The following is a 13,120-nucleotide window of genomic DNA, read 5'->3' on the forward strand; positions in this document are numbered from 1 at the left end:
AGCATCGTTTGAAGTTCTTCACTGCTGTTTTCGATAATTATAATGTCATCGACAAATCGGAGGTTTGAGAGACATTTGCCATTTATTTTTAATCCTTTGTCTTCCCAGTCTAGCTTTCTACTCTTTCTAAGGCTGCGGAAAAGAGTGCCGATGAAATTATATCTCCTTGCCTTACACTTCGCGATATTTTAAAATCTGGTGCTCCTGTCATACATTTTCTTTAGGATTCGAACTATTTTTTCGTCTACACCTTGATTGAGAAGCGCCTTCCAAATAATCTACTGTGTCAAACGCTTTTGCAAAATCGATGAAAGCAAAGTATATTTTGATGTTATACTCTTTGCATTTTTCTATTATTTGATTAACGGTTTTTAGATGATCTATTGTCGTAAAACCTGATCTAAAACCGTATATGTATATCGATGATATTATGCTTATCGGGCGATAATTGTTGATATCGTCCCTGTTCCCTTTTTTATTTATGAGAATTATTTCTGATTTCGTCCATTTGTCTGGAAATTCCTCGGTGCCCAAAACCTGATTGAAAACCAGTTGGCCAGTGAAAAGTTGCCGAACTTTAGGTATTCAGATAATATCCCATCATTTCCTTTGCTTTTTTCATTCCTTAAACTATTTATTGCTCGCTCTATTTCACTTTTAATTAATAGTGGAAAATCTTTTTTCCTGGTTTTGTCGCTCTTGAAATATATCATCAGTGTCTACTATGCGTGTTTTGTATAGATCAATGTAAAAGTTTGTAGCTATTTGGGTAGTATTCTTCCTTTCGTGAATTCTTTTATCATTATCCACCATTGCTGTTATCCACTCTTTATAATCTTGCATTGCATTCTTTGCCTTTTTATTGATCTCGTTTCTTCGATTACTGTCTTTAAGAGGTTGTCATTGAATTTTTGGATGTCTTCTTAAAAACGTTTCTTGATGTTCTTCGGTATATTTTTCAGATCTTGTTTTTTCTTGGGCATTCAGATTGGTCTTTTTTCGAATACTATCACGAAGTGCTATAATATTTAGAGTTTCACTCGATAGTTTTGCGGTTTTTGAGATACAGCAGTATCTCAAAATCTGCAGATTCTTTTATAGTTTTTTCCATTTTGTTATATGCTATATTTGAGTAGGTTCGTTTAACCTTGATATAATGTTTTATCGTTTTTGAAGATCAGCATTTTAACTTTTGATGATATCCGTACTTATCGATTTTGTTAATACTTTTCTTGTAGTTTTATGAAGTTGTCTAGTTTTATGGTTGATTAACAACTCCGCGCGTACTATCCGATAATCAGATTCGAATTGAAAGTTATTAAGTACGGACACATCTTTAAGGATTGATCTTTTATTGCAAAGAATAAAATCTATTTGGTTTTTGTACTTTTGTCCTGGTGAATTCCAGGTCCATTGATTTTGCGGTTTCTTTTTAAATAACGAGTTTCCAACTTTAAGTTTTTGTGCCGTCGCTATTTCCAGTGTCTTGTAAAAGCGATTCATCTCGTCATCAGTTGCTTTCTCAGTTGGTGCATAGACTTGTATGATAGATGTGTTACAATTCTCTACTTTGACTTTAATTCCTATTATCTTATCGTTAAATCCTTTATTTTCTTGAATATACTTTTTTAACTCTTTGTTTATAAAGAAACCGACGCCATAGAGACCTTGTTTAGTTCCGAAGCTTTATTGCTTATGGCATATTATTTTTTTTATTTATTCATCTACGGATGTTATATCTTAGAGACAACAATTATAACAATTCAATGAGTAATATAACTAAATATATATACAGTATACATAGGTATATGTATAAATAAGTATACTTAAATAAATACCTATATTAAAGCTAATATAAAATATTTTTTAAATTAATTTTAAATTAAAATGTTTGTCGGGGGATCAAATTCATTACATAAAGAATTGAAAAGTTTAAAACGCCTAGAAAAGGATTCCTTGCAACCATAATTGTATCTATATTTTGGATTATTAAAAAAATGACGGAACCGCAATTCTCTCTCCGGAATATAGATCTAAAAGTAAGTAAGAATCAGTGGACACTCAAAACGATAAAAAAAATACATCATGCACAAACAACAAACACTGAATAGACCGTCTTTTTTCTGATGAATCAAGTCCACTTAAGGCACACCTAGATTCATATGATGGATTGTCAATTCTCTATTTTAACTGCCTAACTACAAATCTTTGTAAAAGCCTTTTGCACTCTTTCAATACGTGTCATCCTAAAAAAGTAGAAGGAAACCATTAAATTGAACAATACTCAAGAATTGGACGAACTAAAGACATGTAAACTGATATTAAAACGTAAGGGTTAGAGAACTCATTGCAGTTTCGCATAACGAAACATAGCGTTGAATGAGCTCTGGCTATTTTATAGACCACATGTAACAAAAACAACAAATTTGAATTGAAAATGACTTCAAGATCACGTATTTCAAATTTGCGATCAAGAATCTGATTGAAAATTTGGTAGTTGTTTACCATTGGAACCAAAGTTCGAAACAATAGTAAAAACATTACATTGTTGTATATTCAAAGGAAAAACATTTATTTCACACCAAACGGATAAAATATTCAAATCATTTTGAAGATTTCGATGACCAATTATATTTTTTATGCAAAGATATAGATTTAGATTAGATTCAGATTTTTATTGGTTCATATTTTTTTCTTTTTAGAGATTGAATACAACATTTAAGATACATAATCGTAAAATCGTTTGAGCATATAAACAATATAAACTCTATAATACATGTGTTTGATAAAATTACATTTTTAAATTAATATTTCAGTCTTTATTTTAATTAAGGATTAAGATTCCGTTGCATTTTTTTTTTAACTGTAGGTAAGTTCTTATTTCAAAAATCACCGTTTTTAATTCTGTTCTTCGGTTAAGGTATCATTTCCAAATAAGTTTCTTCTTATTTCACGCAAAACTGGACACATTCTCAAGAAATGAATGATGTCTTCACGTTCTTTAAAAAATCCTCTTTTGCTTCGCACCACATGAATGGGGACCATCTTAGGGAGCCGGTGATCAGGCAATTACATGACACGGAGAACATAGTCAAATTGTAGTTTTAGTGTTTTAATTAGTAACGGAGGCAATCCAGTCTTAATCATAAGAATATAGTTCGGTGCGTTGGGGGGAGATGAAATGCTCGTTTCAGGTAGTACCTTAAAAGTTTCTCAACAGATTCATATTCTGAACCTCCCCATACCTATGCAGCATAAAAGATGATTGATTCCGCTACAGTTTCAAAGACCCGACATTTACTACTGTGAATTTATGAATTTGTTGTTGAAGCAATTTTTTCAAGTAGCGTTTATTGCATTTTTCGCCTTAGATAATTTCTCTGTTAAATGCTTATCAATTGTGTGAATAGTACACCGAGATATTTGTATTCTTTTACAACCTCAACAGCATTCCCTTCGTAAAACCTTTTCTCGAATTACCATAACTTTGGACTTATCCGGATTAACCATAAGATTCCACAACTTACAGAATTCTTGGAGATTATTTTCATGTGAGTTTGCCATCATCACTACATCATCTGCAAAAAGAAGGGCTTTAATTTGCAGTCTAGCAAATTCTATGCCACCAGGTTGACAATAGAACAAGTCGTTTATAAAAAGTGCAAATAGATCGGGGCTAAGAGGACAGCCTTGTCTGACTCCTGTTTTGGTTGCAAACCACTCTGATCTATTAGCACCATTCCAAACTGACGATTTCGTATCTCGATAGATATTTTGAATGAGTTGACTACATTTTAAGGACATTCCATACCCGTACATCTTGTACACAGAACGAAAAAAGTCATCCTATTGACTATTTTGGTAGTCAATATGACTATTTGGTAGTCAATTTTCAGCCGATAACCGCGATAGTCAATAGAACAATTTTCGGTTGTCAATATTGGGATCCGAAATTTTTGTACAATTTGGTAGTCAATATGACAACTTTGGTTGAAAGAAATTGAAACTACGGTTGTCGCATTGACTAACGCGGTAGTCAATACAACAACTGCGGTAGTCAATATCACAACTGCGGTAGTCAATATGACAATTGCGGTAGTCAATACGACAACAGCGGTAGTCAATATGACAATTGCGGTAGTCAATATGACAACTGCGGTAGTCAATACGACAACTAAGGTAGTCAATATGACAACTGTAGTAGTCAATATGACAACTGCGGTAGTCAATATCACAACTGCGGTAGTCAATATGACAATTGCGGTAGTCAATATGACAACTGCGGTAGTCAATACGACAACCAAGGTAGTAAATATGACAACTGCGGTAGTCAATACGACAACAGCGGTAGTCAATATGACAATTGCGGTAGTCAATATGACAACTATGATAGTCAATATGACAATTGCGGTAGTCAATACGACAACTAAGGTAGTCAATATGACAACTGTGATAGTCAATATGACAATTGCGGTAGTCAATATGACAATTGCGGTAGTCAATATGACAACTGCGGTAGTCAATACGACAACCAAGGTAGTCAATATGACAACTGCGGTAGTCAATACGACAACAGCGGTAGTCAATATGACAATTGCGGTAGTCAATATGACAACTATGATAGTCAATATGACAATTGCGGTAGTCAATACGACAACTAAGGTAGTCAATATGACAACTGTAGTAGTCAATATGACAACAGCGGTAGTCAATATGACAACTGCGGTAGTCAATATGACAACTATGGTAGTCAATATGGCAACCACTGTAGTCAATATGTCACACCACCACAGTTGTCATATTGACCACAGTTGTCATATTGACTACCGCAGTTTTGTGTTTTGTGGACTTACCCCGTTTGTTTCCAATCTGTAAAATCTTCAAAATTTAAATTTCATTAAAAACAAAATTTGTTTTTTAGTGATAAACACATTTATTTAAATAGATAATTTCCATATTTTTTAATATTACTTATATACTAAATACAATGTTTGTGTTATTTCTTGTGTTGAAATGATGTTTCTTGTTTACTTGTTTTTCTAACTTAATGTGCTTACTTTATATATATTTTTAAAATCATATTATTTTGAATGTGGTTAAGAAATAAAAAACTGTTCAAAAATAGTAAAACCCAAGAAATAATACACCACAAATAAAAACAACAGAGTTACTTCTGTTTATAATTAAATTATATTTTATACTTAACGTAGCTGTAGGTTGCATTGTTGACAGTTCTGGATTCATGTTTCAATGAAGTTTAAGTTGAACAAAAAAAGTATTTGAAACAGACGTCCACAGCTTTTAAGACATTGGTTGTCTTGATTTTGTGGCCATATAACAAAATTAAGTATTAATTTGTTTCCTTACTCTAAGTATTAGAGGTTGAATAGTTTCACCTCTGGATTTCCGGAATGCTATGTTGTCCTCTAATACTCTGCTTTAAAGATGAATGCCATCAGTCACTCATTGATGGTGAATTTGCTTCTTGACTTGGCTCCGGTTTCAGATTTTCTTGAAACTGCTGCTATTGAAAATAATTAGAAGTGAATACTTTTAATTATCCTTAGCACGAAATCACCTGAAAACAATAAAAATAAAAAAGGATACCGTTAGTAATGCACAGTTTGACATTTGTGTATTTATTAATTTCATACAGCAAGTTTATAAATTAAGTTGACACATCAATTTCTACAATTGTTTATGTAGACATAATTAAGATATATAGGTTAAGATTTAATTTTATTTTTATTTCAATCATTATAAAATAAAAAAGGAACATAATTATAATTGTACGTACCTTCTCCAAAATTAGTATCTCCCAAGTCGTTCAATGTTTCTGTAACCTTTTAGTCCTTAATGTTTTCCTTCATGAAGTTTTTGATGTATTCCAATGATTTTGCCACAAGAAAGGTATTGATGTGCTGGTTGCATAGAACGTTTGAAAGTCTTTATCGATCTAATAACGAAATAAGAAAAAACATACATATAAACGTGGTTATAAGATTGTAGATCAATTTGTGCTCAGTTAAGTTTTAGAAAAACTTCATATTTTCTTCGAAATAAAAAAACTGACCTGTAAACAATTTTAGTTAGTTTTAAGCTTCATTTTAGTAGGCAAAAAGCTTCTCATAATGTGTAGAAAAAACAAACTGAAAAAATATGAAGGTTTTTTATATTTTTGATTTTCAAAAACTATTCATTTGAAACTAAAACCAAATGAAAATTAGGACGCAATATTTTTTTTTTTAATTTTGGACTCGTTTAGTAAATTTTTAAATATTTAACGAATTACTAACTAGTAAATTGTAAACCCTTAAAATAAGATTGTTTAAAATGTTGCGCAAATCTTTTCAACATAAATTGTATGTTATTTGATTGAAAACAGAAACTTGTAACAACTTAAACGTCTATTTTTATGTAACGTACCAGTCTGTATCTTGAGTTTTTTTATAATTGGGCCCTTTTTCAAATATTTCGCTTTGTTCGATGAAGTTAATTGGCTACATGCCGCCCACAAGCTGTTGAATTATTCGACCGATAAATTGTCACACTTCAAGCTATTGAATCAAGTTTCGGTATCTGTATCTGCATCTAAAATTGTAAGTTTAATTTGTTAATAAAATGTGTTTTTAGTACTGAATCATTAAATCATAAATATTTTGCATTATAACAGTTTTTAATCAAAAATTAAACCTATTTTTAATTTAAAAGCATTTGCAAACTCAAGTATATCAAGAAAAGCTAGTTCATTGTTGTTTGTACTTACGGAATGATTTCTTAGTTTTCTGTTTAATAACGTTGTTGTTGTTGAAAGCAATCATTTCTTTTGTAAATCTCCATTAAATGCTTTCCTCTGTTTTTTCCTTGAGGATTGATGTCGAAAGGCTTAGAGTTGACGACATTGAGGAAGAATGTGTTTGGCCTAAGTGCATAATGTGAACCTGAAAATGAAACAAATAATGGCGCACCAAAATCTTTGCGCATTTGTTCAATATTACTTTCAAAATCGATTTGGTCGCTTATCATGACATTCTTTAATACTGCTTGGATATCATACCACTTTGTAATTCTCTGAACTTCTACGTCGATGCCTGCATCTCTATGGAAAAAATATTAAGGACAATCGTGTATTTTTAATACAAAATAAATAAAATAAGGTACATTTATATAAAAAACGAAGATGTTTGTAATCTAAATTTAAAATATAAGAATGACTATCCCAATAGTCAACAGAATGATCGCGGTAGTCAATATGACAACCGATGTATTCAATTTGATGCACATACATTTCAATATCTATTTAAAGATCCAGTAACGACACAAGTTAAAACTAATATTTTTCTTAAAATTTAGAAGTTACGAAATTTGAAAATATTTAATTTTAGCAGAGACATTTTTTTACTACTTGATGCCAAAGCTCAAGAAAAAATTATGATATTTGGAAAAAAAAAATGAAAACTCAATAGGAAATTTTAAAGTTCTCATATTGACTACCGAGTTGTCACATTAACTATCGCAATAGTCAATAGGATGACATCCAGTCGTCAATATGAAAACCACGATGGAAAATATGATGCACGTTGTCTGTACATTTTTTTGGTTTAGCAAATTTGCATTTCTTTAAAGTATTGATACCTTAGATAATTTGTTGTAATTATATGATTTATCTTACATTTCTCTCAATAGATTTCTTACGCATGTATTTCAAAATGCGCCAATGATACTATTGAACAATATTAGTCGGCTTAATATTTTGAATTGACTTTGAAAAATATTAAGTTGAAAGAGGACGCCATTACTTTATATCTCAAAATATTTTTCTTATTAATATAATGTTTTACCTTGTAATTTTTTTCAATTGAAGTTTTTGGGTGTTTTTAATAATGCACTAACGAAACTAGATAAAACTTATAATTTCCAGTTATTTGGAATTTAAGAACTTTAAAAATTATTTTATTTTAGGAAAGAAATTTTTTTGCAACCAGATGCCAAAGCAAAAGAAAGAATAATGATTTTGGGGAAAAAACTGAATAGAAAATTCAGTATAAAGTTGTCATATTGACTACCGAGTTGTCACATTGACTACCGCGTTGTCATATTGACTATCGCAATAGTCAATAGGATGACATTCAGTAGTCAATATGACAACTTTAGTTTCACCATAACTGTAAATGTTGATTTACCGTTTTAGTCTGGAAATTAGGGGAATTTGAATTTTTTACACTGAAAAAAATTAATTTTAAATATAGCTTTATTCTGAAAAAAAAGTTATGTGTTTAATAAAAATAAGGTTTTTTACATACATACCTTGTAATAACTTTCTAAACACTACGCTGATAAAGGTACATACACTCAAAACAATTTAAATTCGAGGTTGAATACAAAAAAACTTTCGCGACGGTACAGAAAAATTATTGAAAAACTTACTTCCATTACGAGTACACTGAACGCAATCTAAATATCTTCAGATTTGTATTTAAAATTTAAATTAAATTTAAATTTAAAATTTGTATTAAAAATTAAAATTTGTAAACAGATATATTCGATTCAAGATATCTTGTGAATATATTGATTTTATTTTGTGCTAAAATTTTGAATTTTGAAATCAAACTATTTCATCGTATTCAAAATATTGTTCCTGGTTTTAGGTAATTTTTTTCGAAAAACTCAACTGAGAACTTTTTTAACAAAACACGAAAACATGCTAAAACCAAACAAAAATGTTTTCGACTCAAGTGTTAGGAGAACAAATAAAGATTATAGACTTCAAATTATTTGTCTCACTCAAAATAAAATAAATTGACAATTAGATTTAAGGATTTCAATTAGACAACAGTGGTAGTGAATATGACAACAGCGGTAGTCAATATGACAACTAAGGTAGTCAATATGGCAATTTTTTCTGAAAACCGTAATCTAATTTGACTACCGGGTATTCAATATAAAAATTTTCGATAGTCAATTTTGGTAGTCAATATGACAACTGCGGTAGTCAATATGACAACAGCGGTAGTCAATAGGACAACTGGGGTAGTCAATAGGACAATTCTCGATAGTCAAGTTTGATAGTCAATATGACAACCACGGTAGTCAATATGACAATTGCGGTAGTCAATATGACAACTGCGGTAGTCAATAGGACAACTGCGGTAGTCAATATAACAATTCTCGATAGTCAATTTTGGTAGTCAATATGACAACCACGGTAGTCAATATGACAATTGCGGTAGTCAATATGACAACTGCGGTAGTCAATATGACAACAGCGGTAGTCAATAGGACAACTGGGGTAGTCAATAGGACAATTCTCGATAGTCAAGTTTGGTAGTCAATATGACAACCACGGTAGTCAATATGACAATTGCGGTAGTCAATATGACAACTGCGGTAGTCAATAGGACAACTGCGGTAGTCAATATAACAATTCTCGATAGTCAATTTTGGGTAGTCAATATGACAACCAAATTGTCGTATTGACTACCGAAGTTGTTTTATTGACTACCGCAGTTGTCATATTGACTACAAAAAATTGACAATCGAAAATTGTTCTATTGACTATCCAGTAGTCAATTTTTAAAAATAAGGTTGTCATATTGACTATTTTGGTAGTCAATGCGACAATTTGGCCAAATTTCAGGTTGACTATTGACGATTGTTAATATGACAACTTTATTTTTTTCTGTGTACATTAGGGCATCCCGGTCGACCGCGTCGAACGCTGCTCTAAAATTCACGAAGATGACATACAGCTTTTTACTTCTTGTAATGTATGAGCCAGCAATACTTTTGAACACGAAAATGTGGTCAATAGTAGAGTAGCCCGATCTGAAGCCCGCCTGAAATTCACTTAAGAGATTTTTTGATGAAATCCACATTTTAAGCCGATTCTGAAGTACTGAGGTGAAAATTTTACATTACATTACATTTCACACTACTCTGCACATAAATAAGCAGACTAGAGAACACAGCACCTTGAGCAACTAGGCTATGTAAGGTGATAACAACACAAGACATTAATACAAGACAGAAGGACAGAAGAGAAAGAACAACAGAAAGAAAGAACACATGACAACAGCACGCAGTAGGTTTCGAGACGGTCCCCCATCTTTCTACTAACCAAGCTCACTGTTGCTTGATCTCGGTGATCGATGGGAACAGAAGCTTTATCAGTTATAGGCCGTTGCCCAGGTGAAAATTTTATAGGAGGCATTTAGAAAGGAAATACCTCTGTAGTTCGCAGGATTCATTGCACAACCTTTCTTGTAAATGGGGAACACTAAAGCTTCCTCAAACTGTTCAGGTATTACGCCATTTTCCATGACGCTGTTTATTAGGCCGGTTAGCGTCTGAATGAGGTTATTCGAACCGTACTTGTAAAATTCTACACGTATCCTATCTGATCCAGCTCCTTTGCCATCCTTTAGTCTATTGACGATAGAAGAAACCTCTTGCATAGTGATAGGTGAATCTAAAGTAGGCTCTTGAAAGTTAGGTGGGGCGTATTGGAACTTGGATATCTCGTTTGATGTTGGGTTTAAAAGTTGCTGAAAATGGTTCTGCAAAACTTGGGGGCCTAAGCTGTTGTCAATAATATATTTAGTACCATTTAAATTGCGAGCTAAGGTCATAAATTCTGAAGAGTTCATACCGAGAGTGAGTTTAAGCGCCTCAGATTCGAAAAACTGTTTCTTTTTTTCTTTACATAGGTTTTTAAAAATCTCATTAGCTTTTAAATACGATTCCTTAGCAAACCTGGTACTGCCTTTACGGAATAGTTTTAGCCAGGCATAGGACACATCTCTTGCTTTTTTACAGCTTTAATCAAACCAGCGCTCCTTGAATGCTATGCGTTTTTTCTTCAACTGCTGCATGGATTTGCTTGCTTAATTATTTCCTCTTGATCGTTGAAATTCGCAACTTCATGATTTTATAGGGCCTCATCTAAATTCGCTTTATAGGAGTGTTCTTTGCTACTATGCCAAACTATCTTTGGGAGGAGTTCCATGATATATTTTAAGGTCATTAGTATACATTAAACATAAGCATTTTTTAAAAGAACGAAAATATTAAAAAGGAATAAAGGGGACTTCCTTGAGCAACTCGCGATGAACTTTAATAATACTTGAAACAAAATTTCCCAATTTCACACATTGTGTTCTGTCATTAAGGTAGCTAGATATCATTTCAAAAGCAACCCATAAATACCGAAAACTTTTAGTTTTGCTATAAGAATTGTATGACAAATTAAGTCAAAAGCTTTGACAAAATCAGTATAGATGGAGTCAATCTGATAGCCAGATTCAAAATAATCGGTGACATATCTGTAATAAAGCATGAGATTAGTTGAAGTTGTTTTACATGTTTTAAATCCATGCTGCTTATTACAAATATGTTCATTTATATTGAAAAACAAATTATCCTTTACTACTCGTATGAGCTCAAATAATTTAGGGATTGCAGAGATTTTAGAAATTGCACGATAATTTACAAAAACATTTTTTTCGCCTGATTTGTAAATAGGACTTACATATGAAAATTTCAATTGATTCAAAAATAGTTAACGAAAATTGACATTGCTTTAAAAAAAAAGATGGAATTTCATCAGGACTAAGATTCAAATTGGGTTTTAACTAGGATATCGGATTCAAAAAGATTAAGTGATGAAATATTAGCATTAATACTGGAATAGCTTTTTGTTTGATAAATATTAAATGAATGAATGGTCAAAATAAACTGACTTAAAAAATTGAGAAAAGAGTTCACACGGACTTTGCAAATCGTTTGATGTTTGACCATTAAACTCCATATTTTCTTGGAGAGCCACAGATCGTTTTTTATTATTTAAAAAAGTCCAAAAAGTTTTTGGATCAATGTTGGCAAAAAATCTTTTTGTCAATTTCAGAATTTGATTTTCTGAATTTTTTAAAAGCTTTGTTTTTAACAAGGAGATTTATATGATTTTCAAGACTTTTCTTTTGGAACATACAAATTTAAACCGATAGAAATAATATTCACAAATTTGTTATAAGCACCTTGTAAAGATAAATCGGCAAGAGAATGCGTCCAGTCATTTTATGCAATGTAATTATTGAGTGCAATGAAATTACCTTTCATAAGACAGAAGCAAAGAGTTTTTTAGATAGTTTTTGAATTTTAAAATAGAGCATATTGCAACATGGTGAACTGAGTTTTTAAGAAAAGGAAATTGAACTTGAATAATTTCAAAATTAATATTATTTACAAAAATTAAATCTAAAAATCAATTTAAAGATTGATTTAATGATTAACTTATTATTTTCTTGAAAATGAAATAAACATCCACTGTTTTTTTTTAATTTTGTCATTTTTCTTTAAAATCAGAATGAAACCTCTTATTGAAAAATCTAGGATAAGGTTAATAATAATAATAAAAAAATCCTTTTATAAATATTTTTTTCGCTTGTTGCTTGCTTATTTAAAACAATACTTTTACATTTTTTTAAATTAAATAAGCAAGGAATCACAACCCAGCCAAATGCTTAAGTATTTGATAGTTTTCTTCTTATGTATCTCCCTCTTTTCTTTTTAGAAATTTCAAAGTTTTTCATCTGTACTATGCTTCACATTCGTTTGGCATTAGACTAAAGAAAACAAGTAACTTAACTTTAACTATGTTTATATAAATGTGTTCTTTTTGCAGAACAAAAGTCAAAGTTTAATCCAATAAACTGGATTGATTGGTAAATGAAAGTCGTATCTCTATCATTCTACTTGACACATTTGTATCTTTTAATGCTATTTTTTTGTTTCATCTTATTTTATAGTTTTTTTTTTGTAATCTTCTTTACTTTATTCGTTTGTTCTTCTTAAACGTAATATAAACGAACGACATGAAGTAATAATCCTTAAAGGTCCTTGTACATGGGGGAGCTTTTGTGGTTTTACGTTGATGATTTCTTTTGTGATTTATGTTCGGTAAATATTTTCTTATATACAAAATCTACATAAAATTAATTTGAGAAAAACAATTTGCATATAAACCTGATTCAAGAAAACAAAATAAAAGAGATTTTCTAATAAATCAATCAATATATGTTTCGAAGATGGATACAAGTAATTAATTATCTTGGTTTGAGAGTGA

This window comes from Eupeodes corollae, chromosome 1 (genome assembly GCF_945859685.1).
Source record: "Eupeodes corollae chromosome 1, idEupCoro1.1, whole genome shotgun sequence".
Taxonomy (NCBI): domain Eukaryota; kingdom Metazoa; phylum Arthropoda; class Insecta; order Diptera; family Syrphidae; genus Eupeodes; species Eupeodes corollae.